Below are 15,718 nucleotides of genomic sequence, written 5' to 3' on the forward strand. Positions count from 1 at the left end.
GCCCTAACATCGGTGGTTATGAAATGCTTTGAGCGGCTGGTCTCACATCACATCAAGGCCTGCCTCCCCCCAGTCATTGGTTCGACCTTCTGCCCTCGGGCCGGCGCTACCGTTCACTGAAAGCCCGCACCTCCAGATTCACAAACAGTTTCTTCCCATGGGCCATTAGGACATTAAACACACAAAAATAACTCCCCAAAGCCCCACTGTGCAATAATCATGATCTGTCTCTATGTATACACTGTAATATTTATCATATATATTTTTATCATAATTCTATTTTATTCACTTATTTATTTATTAATCGGACCATCCGAAGCTGTGTGCACTTCGAAACTGTCAGACCTTTTAATCTGTGTTTTTAATATGTCTGTTTTCAAAGCACTCGCTGGAGCAGTGACTGTGAATCTCGTTGTATTCTGAACAATGACAATAAAAGCTTTTGAATTGAATTTGAATTGAATTTGGACTTGAGTCAGCATTGGTTGGGTTTGAAAAAAACGTTCAATTTGTGGAGTTTGAAAGAAGATATATGTTGCCTGTCCTCATTTCTGCTTGACGTCAGCAGTTTAAAGATGCATCAGCTGCTACTAGCAAGTTGCATTGTGGTTAATGTAGGCCCCAGGTTTTGACAAAGGTCAGATATGTGTTGAATAAAAAAGACCATATCTCTTATTCTGCTGCGGTGATCTTGATACTTTTAACTGTCGGTCTTGAAGTTTTGGTCATATCTACATTATGTGAAAAACATACATCTGTTTATATTCATTTGTGTTACATTTCTGGTTGTAAGGTATTTGAATTATGCTTTGGTTTAGAGGTAAAAAGGCTGAAATACAGTGCGCACAGTTAGTACAATTTATAAGGTACAGGTACATCACTAGTTTCACACTGTGCAACCTTTTACTCATACTCTCTCTATTTCTATTTTAGATACATCTCCTTTTACTACAAGGATTGTTTCTTACTGCAGTTGAACAATCAAACATTACATATAACACAGAAGATAAACCCATGTAATATTATAGATTATACCAAAACAATTTAGTGTAATTATTCAAAAAACATATGTTCCACCTGAACACAATGTGTGATCCACATAATAATTATTCCCCATCAGACATTATTCTAGTGTGTGTGTGTGTGTGTGTGAGAATGTGAATTAGTCCGTTTTTTCCACGCATGTACCTTTGTATGTGTGCATGCATCTGAGTATATATACAAGAGCATGTGAGTTATGTGTCATCCTCCATCCATCATCACAGAGTTAGGCAGAGGAAGAGTACGGTTTAAGTATCTAAGGGTTTGTGGTTGTCCGTGGTTATAGAGATGTGGAAGGAAGCTACCGGTTTGTTCCATATTTATTCTTCCATTAAATAAACATCTGTGACTTGATGAGTCACTCCCAGTATCCTGTCCATGGTCTTATGGGAGATCATGGCCGGTGGTCCTCTGCTGCATAACCATTAACCACAGCGTCTGTCCTCACCACAGCACCCTCCAGTGGGACAGTCGACATGTGTACATACATCACAGCTTCCTACATCCCTCCGCACACAAATAGACCGTTTATGGGAGACATAGAGCCGTAATTAGATCTGGAGAACAGATGGTTGTCTTTTCACTTGCTATCGTTTTCACTGGGAGCTTTGGGAACAAGCATGAAGACAAAATAATCAGATCTTTCAAACCAGGGGTGACTGTAAGTGATGGATGACATTTGGCCTAGGATCTTATCTTCACTGGGAATACACATTAATAAACATCTGAACAAGGAGGAACATTTAACATTGCAAAAACACAAAGAAGACATTATGATTTAGAAAGATGAATTATAGTGTTGATATGTTATTGAGCTGCACTATGAAGGTTTTTACAGAGGGGTTTGACATACATGTATATCACACCCTGATTTATAAAACAGTTGGTACCACTTTACAATAAGACTATCCTTATAAAGGATTCATAAAGGGTTTATAATTAGTTTATTAATTAGGTTGTAAACACTTTATTAATCATTAAGAACCATTTATAAACCAGTTCTAACATAGTTTCCATACATCAACACAGGCTCACTATTTGGCAAGAGGACTAAGCCTTATATTGGCTACTTAGCGAGAATCAACTCAGTGAGCAACAGATACCAAGGATGCTGGCTGATGATGAGGTAAGCTAAGTAGCCAATATAAGGCTTAGCAGTACAGATTGATGTGGGCTCACTATTTGGCAAGCAACCGGTCACACTTGCCCTGTTTATCTCATGTCTTATAAAAGCTTATTAATGATTTATAAAGTGTTCACAACTTAATTAATTGAGTAATTACAAACTATTTGTAAACCCTTTATAAGTGTAGTATTATTGTAAAGTGGTACCAAACTGTTTTATTCCTTCACAAAAATATAAAATGCTTTAAATTATTTTACAGAAATGAAATTAGCAATTATTAGAAGGCCCCATTTGCATGTTTAACTATTACATTCAAGATATATATTTTTTTTTAAAAAGAAGTATTTTAATGTAAGTGATCAACTGGGGAGATTTCAGTGTGATCCCTTTTTTCTTTACCTTATTCACCGATAGTGTCTCCCCTTAGAAATCAAATTAATTAAGTATTTGTGAAAGAAGCAGTACTGTACATTTAGGCTGGTTTAATCACACTAGTAAACGTTTCTTACTCTTTAGAGAATCCCTCGTCTCTTCAATCCATCACTCTGCTTCCTCTTCCCTTCTTCCATTGCTTCTCTGACCTCTGATTGTCCTTTAGTATATATTGTCAGCTTAGATGAATTGTGTTTGTCCTTCAGGGTTGTGCACACTGCTGCCTTTTCAGCAGAGAAATACCAAAGAGAGTCACTTCAGGGACACAAACACACAAATCAGCGCTCTACTCATCTCATTGTATACCTGTATAATGACAATAAAGGATTCTATTCTATTCATGCACAACATACAAGGTAAATATGTTACTCTAAATAACTTTCAAAAGATCAAAAATGTATCTTAAACCTTTTTTAACAATTCAAACATATGAGGTTTCTAAAGGGGTTTGGTTTGAATTGCAGATCATGTTAGGGATGTGACTGTCCAACATGACCTCTGACCTTTTCTCTGACTCTGTGTTTACTCCGATTGGGGAGGAATGTGTTTCTGTCGTGTATGCTTATTTTTCTGCGTTGGCAGTGCCACATGTCACACACATACACACATGTACACACCCACGTGTGTAATTCTTGTCACACACAAACAGGCATGCATCTATTAATCATTGGTAGGTAATGAGCGACATTTCTGACATTCAGTTGTTTCGGTCTTTTACATCCTCTGGTTGCTGCTTCCTGAACGTGAGGAGTTGCTGCTTTTCTCAGTTCCATATCACTGTTATTTAAATATGTTTGCAACTTTGTGGAATTTTTTTTCCTCCATTGGTTGAATAAAATGAACAATCTGGAGATCTAGCCTCGGAATTTGTACTCCTTTCTGACATTTTATCGACCAAACTATTCTTGATTTAAACAAACAAAGAACCAATAGATCAATAATGAACATACAGTAAGTGTTGATTTAAGCTCTGAGTTGTACTGTTTATATACTGCCTAGCTATAATGTTTAAATGTCACCGTGTTAATACGGGTTAATCAGCTCGGTAATATGAGTAGATCTTCAAACCAATTGGTTAATTTAGTTATGAAATCACTGTTGTGCATTGAGCAGCCACACAATTGGAAACACTGTGGTTCTGTTTTGGGTTCAGGACAGTTTTTAGTTTTAAGTTTCTTAAACTAAGAGAGACTTTTTGAACTGTGTGTTACTCTTCAGTTTTACGTGTCAGTGTCTGGTTCGAGGCCCAGAGCTTGTCTGGTGGCTGAGATCCTTGGACTGAGCTAGCTGTCTGTTTTGTGGACACATTCCCTGTCCAGGTGCTGTGTATTTTTCTTTTTCATTCTGCATCAGTACCTCATGTAAACCTTTCCAAGCCAAATTCACTCATTATTCAAACACACAATAAAAGGTTTCATCTCCCTGGCAAGCGGCCAAACACCTTTTTTTTTTCTCTTAAAAATACATCTGGTCTTACCTTTAACTCTGCTTATTCAACCAGCTTCAGAAGAAGAATAAAACTAATCAAATAAAGGGAAATGTCAATATCCTATATAGAGAAATTGTTTTTCAGTGATAAAGGTAGCAGGCAATACTTGATTACAGTCACGCTCATCTTATATTGGGATTTCTTTTTTTACCAGTTTTTAACGATGGAAGAGAGGCATATTTGATGGGTATTTAATCATCCAAGACAGGGCAAATAAACTGCAATATCCATACTTTCCTGAGGTTCAAAGGTCAACTCGTAGGAGGTCTGTCACACTCAACTCCCTCGTACTGTATATGGAACATGTTTGCATATGTGTGTGTGAGAGTGTGTGTGGTCTAATGTTAGTATATGTGTTTCACCGAAGCTCCACTACACAATCATTTCAAAGCAGGTTTTATTGTAAAGTCCTAAAAACAGACAGCTAAACAGTGAAGTCAGACAGGAGCCTGGTAAAGTAAAAAAATAGATTTTATCTGCTGTTTTAATATCTGTCAATCACTTATCTTTTTTACACAAGTAGATCTCTAAATAAATAACACCGTCTGTGTTTGAAAAGAGTAAGGTGAATGAATGTACGAATACAATGTTCTACAGGTTTAGAAGAAGTCTTAAAGTAAAAAATTATAAAAACAAATACTTTTTCATTGTTGCATGGACAATGAGTTTCCATCTTTAAAACATACAAGCCTTCTCGCACATTTTCATGAAAACTAATGTCTGTGCTTTGCATTTATAGTTGGCAGGTAAATGCTGCTCTATGCAGGCCAACACTGACATGCAAAACTCAATATTTACTTAGACTTTTGATTTCATTCCAAAGTTGTGAAATAATATAAAAACATGAATAAATATATTAAAGATAACAAGCTAAAATATGAATATGTAACCTTGACATAGTAAAAAATAACACATCTTCTGTGGTAAAGACATTCTGTAACTTGGTTTGCTTCTGTATGAATACAAAAAGGGTTCATCTGTCGTTACTCCTTCCTGAGAAGCAGAGTCCGACCGTAGAGATAGTTTGGTTTTGGTGGTGATATTGCACTTTAACTGAGAAGAGGACGGTTATAACTATTTACAGAACCTGAGAGCCAGAGAGGGTTTTTGGCTTAGACAGTTGTTCTTGGTATGGTTTCCCCAACAATGTTTTTGTTCAACTTGTTCTTTTGTTATAATGAGCAACACCTGACAAACTGATGGACATGGACTTAACTGAAAAGCCTACAATGTGAGACATTATTCAGAGGTATTTGTGGTAAACGTATTTCTCTCAGTAACATATTTTATAAATAGCGTATTACATCTTTTAACTAATTTGACATCCTTTGATTTTGATTTAGAATGAGCTATCATGTAATCCATGTTTGTGTTCATCAAATATAATCAAACTAAATATAACTTTCCCTAGACGTTACTCCATGTCCCAGTTTTGAATTCATATGATGGAGTTGCATTTATTGCATGAATATTATAGCTGGCATATGTTGCCTACCATGCCATGGTTGGACATTAATGATGGCAACGATGTGTGAAGGGTGGAATATATATTAACCATTATATATATTGGCTATGTGGGACTATGGACTGTACATTAACTGCTCTCCCCATGAGTGCCAACATGTACAGTAATTTTACAGAAGCGTTTAAGAATCCTGCTCTAGAGTACACCACATACATTAATGCTTGTTTTTTCATTATATTTGCCGGTGAGTACCACATAGTCAAGCTGCTGAAGCTGTCCTGTCCCCATATGCTGCATGTGAGCACGCTATCTGTGTGTCCCAGGTCAACACTGAGTCCTATGAGCATTCCACACATACTAACACCTCACTGCAGAATACCCTACCCACAATGCCTTTCAGCAAGCACCTGTGTTTATGGCCCAAGACCATACCCTTTCACCCAGTGGGGAATACAGCTTTATTTTTGGGGGTTAAAATAAATAAATACAGGAGAGTCTCAAATGTATGGGACAAGACCAAAACATGCATGTGGAGATGTATTTGTTTTGTGTGCTGCTACTTCTCCAACATCTGTTGTATGGCAAGTCGAAATTGCCTTTAACCTCTGACCTTTCAGCATCTAAATTCTGCAATGGTGGTGCCTTGTGTTTGTGCATGCATTTACCCTGACACACCATGCATGCATTTACCCTGACCTTCCCACGTGTCCTAAAACCCAACACTACGCTTAATATCAAGTTATGGAATTAACCAAAATCGAATGTAATCTAATATAATGACAGTGTAAATCGCTAAATAATCAATGAGAGAGAAAACAAGAGAGCAGCTGAGTCAAATCAAATGTATTAGAAAAAAGGTTGTGTGGCTAAGGTGGAAAAGTTGATGTAAACAGAATACAATGGCAACAGGCATTGCAAATAAAACATGATGCACACATCCCTCAAACGTCCTCCAAAGAGACAAAAACATCAGAGGAGGGTGCAATGCAGACTGTAACCTTCCTCAAATAAAACAACTAAATTCCATGTTTCCATTTCGTTTTCCTTACTTTGAGGCACTTTTTATTACGTCATCTTGTCACGCCCTTTTATGCTATAGTTAGAAAGTTTCTGTTAATGCGGGATCTGTACAGAAGTGACAGGAAGTGTTGCCCGGGAGGCTCATCCCTAAGAAGGAACATCATCTTGCCTTAAAATTACCCCTCTAGCAATGAGAGATACACTTAGGAAAACAGTTCATAAATCCGAGTGCTGATTCTTAGAGCTAAAATCAATTATCGTCTGCAAACAGTGTGCAAGATTTATCACAAAGAAATGAAAACTATTAATCACACCAACAAGGCCAACATCAAAAAGCGTACTTGTGAAATCTATTTGTGTATGTGTGTATATGCTCATGCCTGATTGACCCCTTGCTGTACATTTATTTAGATCAAAATAGCAGATTTCTTAGTGAGCCAAATCAATTACAATAATTGATGCATATTTTTCCAATGTCAAAGGTCAGACGGGCAATAGTCTAAGAGTAATTACATTTCATTTAATTTCAAACCTTTATTTATCCAGGTGTATCCCATTGAGATCATTCATCTCTTTTCCAAGGGAGACCTGCTCAAGTAGGTTCCACATGAAACATAAAAACATAAACAGAACAACAAAAAGGACATCATACAGCATCATTACAGGGATTTACAATTTACATAACTATCCACATGAGCAGGCACCAACAGCTTCCGATTGAGTAGCATCCAACCGAGCTTTAAAAACATTTAGTGGCACCAGATTGCTCAGTTTCCATTTTAATTGCAGACTATTCCAAGACAGAGGAGCTGCGCATCTAAATGCTATCTTCCTCTAAGACAGTCCTAGCAGTTGGCACATTTAATGAAACTACAGCATGCGATCTCAGGCAGTAATACATAAAACATGTTAATTGAAAAGAAACAGCCAAGTAGAAAACAGTTGATAACGCAGAGAACAGAGGACAGGACCAGCCATCAGAAGAGGGGATAACGGAACAGGCCTGAATGACCTTTTTAATCTCCCCATGTATAAACTGGTTCTATGCCACTTAATGCCCCCATTCCCTCCTCGATATTATGTATCTATCACTCACTTGTTTCTCCCACTAATCTGTACAATAAGTCAGACGTGACAGCGGTCTACAGACTGTCTGCCTCCCTCTGACATGTCTCACAGTGTATCACTCATAGAGCCGTGTGTGTGCCATGTTGTGGACGCAGTTATAGGAACAAGGCGGTAGTACCAGGGTGTGATGAGGGAGTACGGGGGGTTTCTGTACATATGTGTGACTGTAGGGTGTTTTGGATTATCCAGTAGGTGTGACTTTCCATTCACATGAAGATCTTTTATAAAGACAAAACTTGTGCACAGAGGTCAAAGCAGTAGAAACACATTAAAGGAACAGTTCATGAATTCTGGTCCATGGTCATTACAGCTCTGTATTCATGAAATCTGCATTTTACATACACAGACTTCGGTTGATGTGAAACATCCCCGTTTGGTTTTGGTCTCTCTACATTACGTTCTCTCTACATAACGTTAACCTGGCAAATTCGGACAGAACATGACCTTGAGATGCTGTGTATGGTCAGTATCGCATTAGAAAACTAGATAAAATGTGCTAGCTAGTCAACTTTAGGGCTGTGGGTATTTTTGGTATTCTCCTTCTCCCTGACTTCTGTCCTAATGCTAAGCTAACGTACAGTTCTGTTCCTATGAACTGAAATATTTAATTTGGATAAACTTCTCTTTTTATGTGGGCCTATGAGAGAAGAGAGCCTTTCACATTCAAAACGTTACCCATGAAGCCACCTCATACCTTGTTAAATGTTGTGCCTGTCTCTCTGGGTAGAGTGATGTCATTACTGGACAGCCCTGGGTGAGAGACAGGAATGTTACAGCTTGTTGATTGAGGCAAAGGACTTTGGGTTGGTTGTTGTGTGTTTTTTAACATGTGAAATGAAAAGACTATGGAAGGGAGGCTGTGCACGTGTTTGTGCATGTGTACGCCTATGTGCATGTATGGGGGCTCTTCTGCAACACTGCTGTGTGAAGCCTTGTCTCGGGACAGACCAGCTGTGAGCGGGGGAGTGTGTGGAACCACCGTACATTCACTGCAAATTCACAAAGCTAAATAAGCCCACCACTCACTCAGAGTGACAGATACATGTACAGTAGGATGAATACATGATTGTAGTCTGAGGGTTTGTGTTGCTTGTACAATTATCCCCGGGTAGACTGAGTGGAGACGGCGCTGTTTGGGGTCGTAGTGACCGGTCATAGCGGTTGGGCCTGAACCATGGGAGCCTGCCGTGATGGATATATTACACATGTAGTCCCACTTTGTGAGAGAACAAGCCAAAATATGTGATAAAATAGTTTATGTTGTCCGTAACCCCAGTTTTGTAGTAGATCAAATATATTGTACATATGACAGATGGACGATTTTTTTTGAAATAAAGTAAAGGTTGTGGGATTTTGACCTCATTGGAACGCCTTACGTCTGAAACTCGACAGTGTACATTTGTTTCATGGGGTGGAGGTCTGTGAGAGGGGGGAGGTGGTGGGACAAATCCTGGGAGCCCCACCGCGTGAGCAGCAAGCTTGTTTTCTTAAAAAACTGAATAACAAACCTCTGGCCTTGTTGGTGGTGAGAGGGGCATTTTTGAAGTGACACAGGGGACTCTTAAACCCAATGATTTATTGCTAGACCAATGGTAGGGGGCAAGGAATGAGAAGTACCCACCCTGAGTAGAGCAGGTGTCGGCTGAAGGTTGCGACATGATGGTTATCATGACCTGTGATAAAGAGGGAACTATTGAACTACAGTGTCTGTCACAAATATTTCCTTTAATTAAAAATGAAATAAAAAAGACAACATCTATCTTTAAGGAAACTTTAAATCTATAGTTAGCTTGCTTCTGTTAGCAAGCTAGCTATGTTAAAAAATGAGGAATGCACTGTACATTTGACTGCCGTAGGCTGTACACAGTTTGGTGGATATTCTAAAAAGGACAGTAGAGAGAAAACAACCATTACTTTCAAGGTAACAGGTTTATTTGTGCTATCAGCTGTAATCCTTCACTTTATTGTTGAGTTGAGCTAAATGCTCCTCAGCTAACTAGCAAGCATTGTTTACCATGTTCACTGTCTTAGTAGCCTATAGCATATTAGCATGCTCATGTTTCCTTATAGGCTCTAAACACTTAAACAGCTAAAGACAAAGTCATTTGGATTCAATTATCTGGGTACTATGAATGTCTGAACCAATTTGAATGGCAAAGCATCCAACAGTTGTAAGATGTTTCTGTCTGAATCAAAGTGTTGAAGAAACTGTCGACCAACATTATGATAAGAGTGAGGTTTATGCAGCGTCTATGAACATGGATTGTGCATTAGTTGTATTGATAAAATGTGTGACGTATTTCTGAATTTTCTTGGTTTACTGCCCTCCATTGTTCACGTGTGGGGTTAGGTCAGTGTGACCTCTCGGGTCAGAGAAGGAAGGTCAAGGTTCAATGTTCTGGCCACTGGGGCAAAAGTTCAAAATAGTAAAAGTCTAAAAAGAAAGAAGCTGATCACACACTTGTTGAAAAGCATTGTGGGTATAACCCTGATTTACCTCTCTGCTGAAAGATCCCAGCCGGATGCTGTTGGTGACATCATGAAGAGGTAAATATTAACTCAGTGTGAGATCAGAATCTGGCATGAGGGACATACATATTTGTACACTATGTTTACGTGATGATGCAGGATGGAGACACTCTTTTTAGGAAACTGCCAAAATAGTATGTATAAAGTATTTTATTCTTATGTTGGTGACACGGATTGTTTAATTGATCACTTGTATTTTGTTTGTTTTTTCTGGACAGTCTAAATTCCACAGCTCTCTGTCCCTATGGACGAGGTGACACGGACACATTCAGATGTTTACTCTGTTTGCACTGCAAATTCCAACATTGCCTCATGTTGAAGAGAGAAAGAGTAAGGAATGTGGCAGCCTTACAAAGTCAGATGCCATAAACTCATCTAAATATGTGACAGGGACCATGGGATAGCAAATGGTAAACTGTGAAAAAACAGATTCAGTGAGTTGCTGTGGTGATCGGCTGATTTTCTCGGCTTTATGACTGTAAAAAATAAACTCACAGCTGTGCAAATAAAATACAAAGATGCATTTACAGTTGTCATGATGGCCTAAAGCAGAGGTGGTGAGATGCTGTGATTTAAACATAGGAGCAGACATAGTGTGAGGAGCGGAGGTCACAGACAAATGATCTGTGAAAATTGGGGACTGAGAGCAAGGGACAGAATGATAAATGACAAGTGGACACAGATTGCTCTGGAAGTAACAAATACATCTGATAAGCACATTTCCACACATTGACAGGCATACTGCGTCTTATGTCTAAAATGCCACTCTGTCTGGCATCGACTTGTTTGGATTATTATTAGGCAGTATTTATAGAGCAACCAAATGAGTGTTTTCATTCAGCGTTTAAGTGGGAACGCTGAGGCAAAAAAACAAATACCTAGTGTAACTCTCATCGAGGGGCTCTGGGCTATTTCATGCATAATATGCATCATAAACTTTCTCAGGGCAAAGAGGGGGCATGCCAGCTGGTGGGAAAACAAAGACACTCATATATACTGTGTGCAAATCTATGTCTGGGTATGTGCACAAAAGAATATGTGGGTGATCGTTTGTGTGCGTTTGTGAGCACTCAGTTAGGAAAAGTTTCCTTAATTTATACTAGTGGGAAAGAGCATTGTGTGATACAACAGTATTTCGTTAGACTAGCTTTGCATTTGAAGCCGTTACTTTAATCCCTTACATTTTGACGTATGGTTTATGCAAGGTCATTTTTGTAGTATTCTACACATTGTATAAAACCTTGTGAGTATCGTTTACAAGGAAAAATTGATTGCTGATGTGTGATGAGTCACGGTTGAGGGTTTTACTGTACTGAGTCGGTGCAATGGGTCTACTTACACATTCAGCAGCTTACAGTACAACAGGTGGAGGCCGGGTGGTGAGAAGCAGTTGTGAGGCCCATTGAGGCTTCATTAATGGAACAGGAAGAGAATTGAAGCACGATGGGTAAACACACACAACTCATTACCCCCTGGCTATCGTGTACCTTTCACGCCGCAACTCTAAGTGTGTTCCTGTGAGTGTGTGTGTGCTGTGTTTATTGCATTTATATTAGTTGTATTTGAGTGGGCGGTAGGGGGAACAATTACAAGCTATGCTCCCAAGAAGATGAATACCGCATTGTGGTACTTAATCTTATGTTATGGGTTACCTTAAAAATACAAACATTGTCACAATAAAGCTTAAATGACTGAAACATTGTCATTGTTATCAGCCGATTAAATTGATGTTATCAGTGGTAATCATTAACATTTTAATAAGTTAGGTTGGCCAAACTGCACCTACTACGTTGTGAAAGTGAACAACTTCCAGAAGTCAACTTCTTTGTGAAAATACAACCACAATTCTTGGGTTCATTTAGGAAAAGATTGTGCTTTTGGTTCAAATGAATACCTTTTTAAGTATAACTTAACCTTGTTAATTTGAATTGGGACACAAACACCAGTCTCCTGGGTAAAAGTCCTGTAAAAGCTACTAGTAGGTGTAGCAGGCCGCTTCTGACCAATATCTATGAGGCCTGGCACACCAGGTGGCTTTTTACAAAAGGGCTTTAGTGCTATTCTATACAGATATAAGACAATATAACTAAAGGACTTGTGTTTGTTGCTGTCTCATCCACACTTAACATAATACTAACATTTTGAAATCACTGTGAACTTCATCAGAAATGACTGACAGTAAGACAGTCATGATGGGAGCAGTAAGCTGACTGAGCTGACACTTGGCTGTCGGAGATGCAACAGGACATCCACCCTTTTACACCACTGTGTCACTTTGGAACCGCATGCACCCACTATCCTCACACACACATACATACATACACACACACACACACACACACAAAATAAAGCCACCCTCCACTAGGACACACAGTGGACTCTGTTCTCTATCTAAAATCACAAGGGCGATTGACGCAAAGGAAATTGAGAAAACACACGGTCATAGCGAAGGTGCAGAACACAGGGTGGTGCTGTGTGTGTGTGCTGTTTAATAGTTAGTTGCTGAACACGTCAGAGTTACTAAGTTGTTGTGGACAGGTGTCGAACCTGCCCTGGAAAGTGTCTGTCGTCACACACTAACAAAGGCCCTCTGAGAAAAAGCGTATTTTTAGTCCACAGCTGTGACTGAATTTACTTCTTAGTGCTCATCCGACACCTTTTCACCACGTGTAATGCTGAGTAATTATTTCACTCTGTTGCCATGACAGGTGTAAATGCACGGATGTTATTTTTCCCTCTGCTTGGCATCGAATGCAGATGTTGAATTTATGATTGCGAATAATGAAACATATGATAGAAACAGTAATATAAATACTTTAAGTTACTGTTCTACATTTCCAACAACTTTTTACTTACAGAAAGTCACGTAACCGAACTAACAATATTCAAAAGTAACGGTATTGATGTTTAATTGTATAACCAAAATACATAATCCATTCACATTGGCCCCCATTCAGAATTCATTATACTGTGGGCATGGCGGACTACAGAGAAGCTTCATGTATCTTTAGATTATTGCTAAATTTGAACTGTTTTATAAGTTACGCCCATATTTTGAAAGGCAATAATGTAATATTGTGTAGCAACAGCATCAATTATAAATGGACTCCATTTAAAGTGCTTTACAATTGTGGCTCTCATTCACACACCAATCGCAGAGCTGCATGCAATTGGGGACAACTTGAGGTTCAGAGTCACACAGAAAGGGTAGGGGGGCTAGGGAAGAGGATTAAAGTCACAATTTTGACTTTTTTCTCAGAATTCTGACTCAAAAATGCAAATTCTCTTTCGGTCAGATCCAAAAATGTTTTCACATGTGGCCTCATACATGTGAATAATGCACACACAGTGGCCCGTGTATCACAATATTAATGAGGGAAACATTCCTCTTTATCGTTGCCATCCACTGTGGGCGCCTAGCAGGGTCATGTGAGCCTGTTTTGCCATTCTAAATTATGGTATTACTTTTTTAGGAGGTTAAATTTACACTCAGTCCATCCCTCCCTTCCTCTCTCGCTCTCCCCCACCCACTGAGTGGCTCCACCCTCCAGCAGATATAAGCCGTGTCCACAAGGTGTACGTCTGTTATGAGCACATTTCCCAGGGTTCCCTGTGTGGTAGTCTGTCTTCCTGCTTTTCTGCTTTTAGTCTGACTGCAGTGATTATTCCCCCATAAAGGCCACTCACAAAGGTAAGCACTGTCCTATTCTCACTTTATCCTGTGTTTCAATTGCTTTGATTTTCTGGTTATTTGTGTAATTAATACTCTTTTTTTGTGTGCATCTGCATGAAAGTTGGTTTGTTTCCATTAATTGAGTGTTTGTGCATTCCATGAGCTCCAATGTTATTTCAAAAATGTACTTTGCATCCAATTCGTCCTTCAATTGGTTAATCAAAATGTAGCTTTCAATGTAATTTGGAAGAAATCCACCGAAAATATTTGTTATTGGCTTTAATATTGTGTTACATAAATGGGATTAGTAACCTCAGTTTTGACTATAGCTTTAAATAGCATTTCTTATATAAAAATATTGCATTGTTATATACAGGACGACAGATAAAATGTGCATACAAGTTTTTTCCTATTATTAGAAACGTTTAGAAAACCATTTTAACTCAAAGATTAGTGTGAGTTTTTTCAGTGACAGAAACAAATTACATTTATTTTTGACTGTTGGTGGATCTAAAAGGCCTCAATTAAAGTTGCCTTTAGCTGAGAGTTTAGCATCTTGCACATCATCATCCTGCAGAGAAGAAGTTAGCCAGGAGTTTCCCAGGCTGCTGCATCCCTGGATAGTTTGCTTTCTCCAGAGCTGAAGTATGTGCTGCTCATCCATCTGGGAGAGAAATGTTCATGTGTGTGCCGAAAGCTGAAGCCAAACTGTCAGAAATACGTGATGGGGGTAAGAGCAGCAGTTTGGTGAGAAGAGACTGTAGAGCAAACACTGTCTGTGGCTCAGAGCAGCTCTGTCTCCATGGCCTGATTTGCTTTGCAAAACCACTATCTCTGACATTGATCATCTGTTTGGTGCATTTTCAGTCACAGCGACTATAAATAATTGACTTGCTAAAGGAGGAAATCAATTAATTGAATCTATGGATTAAACATTTTTTTTATCATGGTCAGATATTCAGACATATCTAAAGGCTTGAGTTGAGCCTCAGCGACGACTTCACATTGAACATGCTGATGGTTCATTTGGATTTTGTTATTGATAAACGCATCCTAATCAGACACTATTGTTTTCCAGAATTGTTAACAGCCATTTATTTATACAAGGAAATCAGAGCCTATCATAGTGATTTAGCTGCTCGACTTCAAATTAAAACAATGCAAGGAAAACACATTTTGGGATTGACAGATAGATCTGCCAATGTCCTCAGAAGAATACGGTCATACACATAAATAACATTCTGTAAATCATCCAATATTTCTGATCTCGCTTTGTCTGAATCCCAACGCCAAATGTGACAAATAAAGGGGGGAATGCACAACAAGGAATTCTCCTAGGTCTTTTCTAGGATCAGGTATTTTTCTTATATTATTTCTTCCATTCTTATTGCTCTACAACAATTTCCTTCTTTTCTCTCTCTTCTTTATTTATTTCTCAATCAATCCATTGCAGAGAATAAAATCAGCGAATGGCCGCAGTGACCTTAGTGTGTGAAAGTCTGTGACGACAGACATAGATGGTAGTGTGCACAAGAAGTAACCTTTCAAATGGAGTGTTTGCTTCACTGTGTGCGCATACAACATTTTAACCTCCTGTATACATTATTTTGGAAACTTCAGGAATGCACCGGACAAAAGGAACCAATGAAAAGCGAGAATAATGGTTGGGTAAAGCAAAGGGTCCGAAGTCAATACTTGGCTCATTTAGCTGCACAGCTGTGGCAGTTTGTGTGTGTGTGTGTGTGTGTGTGTGTGTGTGTGTGTGTGTGTGTGTGTGTGTGTGTGTGTGTGTGTGTGTGTGGGTGTGTGTGTGTG

At 38.8% G+C, this 15,718-nt stretch overlaps 1 protein-coding gene across 1 annotated transcript in view; it reads left to right on the forward strand.

Moving 5' to 3' along the window:
* The first annotated feature begins 13,852 nt into the window (after positions 1-13,852).
* Positions 13,853-15,718, forward strand: part of col8a1a (collagen, type VIII, alpha 1a) — a 13,245-nt gene continuing 11,379 nt past the window's right edge. The window contains exon 1 of the mRNA XM_010793211.1: positions 13,853-13,921. The gene's annotated coding sequence lies outside the window, so the exon portion shown is untranslated. The remainder of the gene's footprint in view (positions 13,922-15,718) is intronic.

This window comes from Notothenia coriiceps, unplaced genomic scaffold (assembly GCF_000735185.1).
Source record: "Notothenia coriiceps isolate Sejong01 unplaced genomic scaffold, NC01 NC01_scaffold00001919, whole genome shotgun sequence".
Lineage (NCBI taxonomy): Eukaryota > Metazoa > Chordata > Actinopteri > Perciformes > Nototheniidae > Notothenia > Notothenia coriiceps.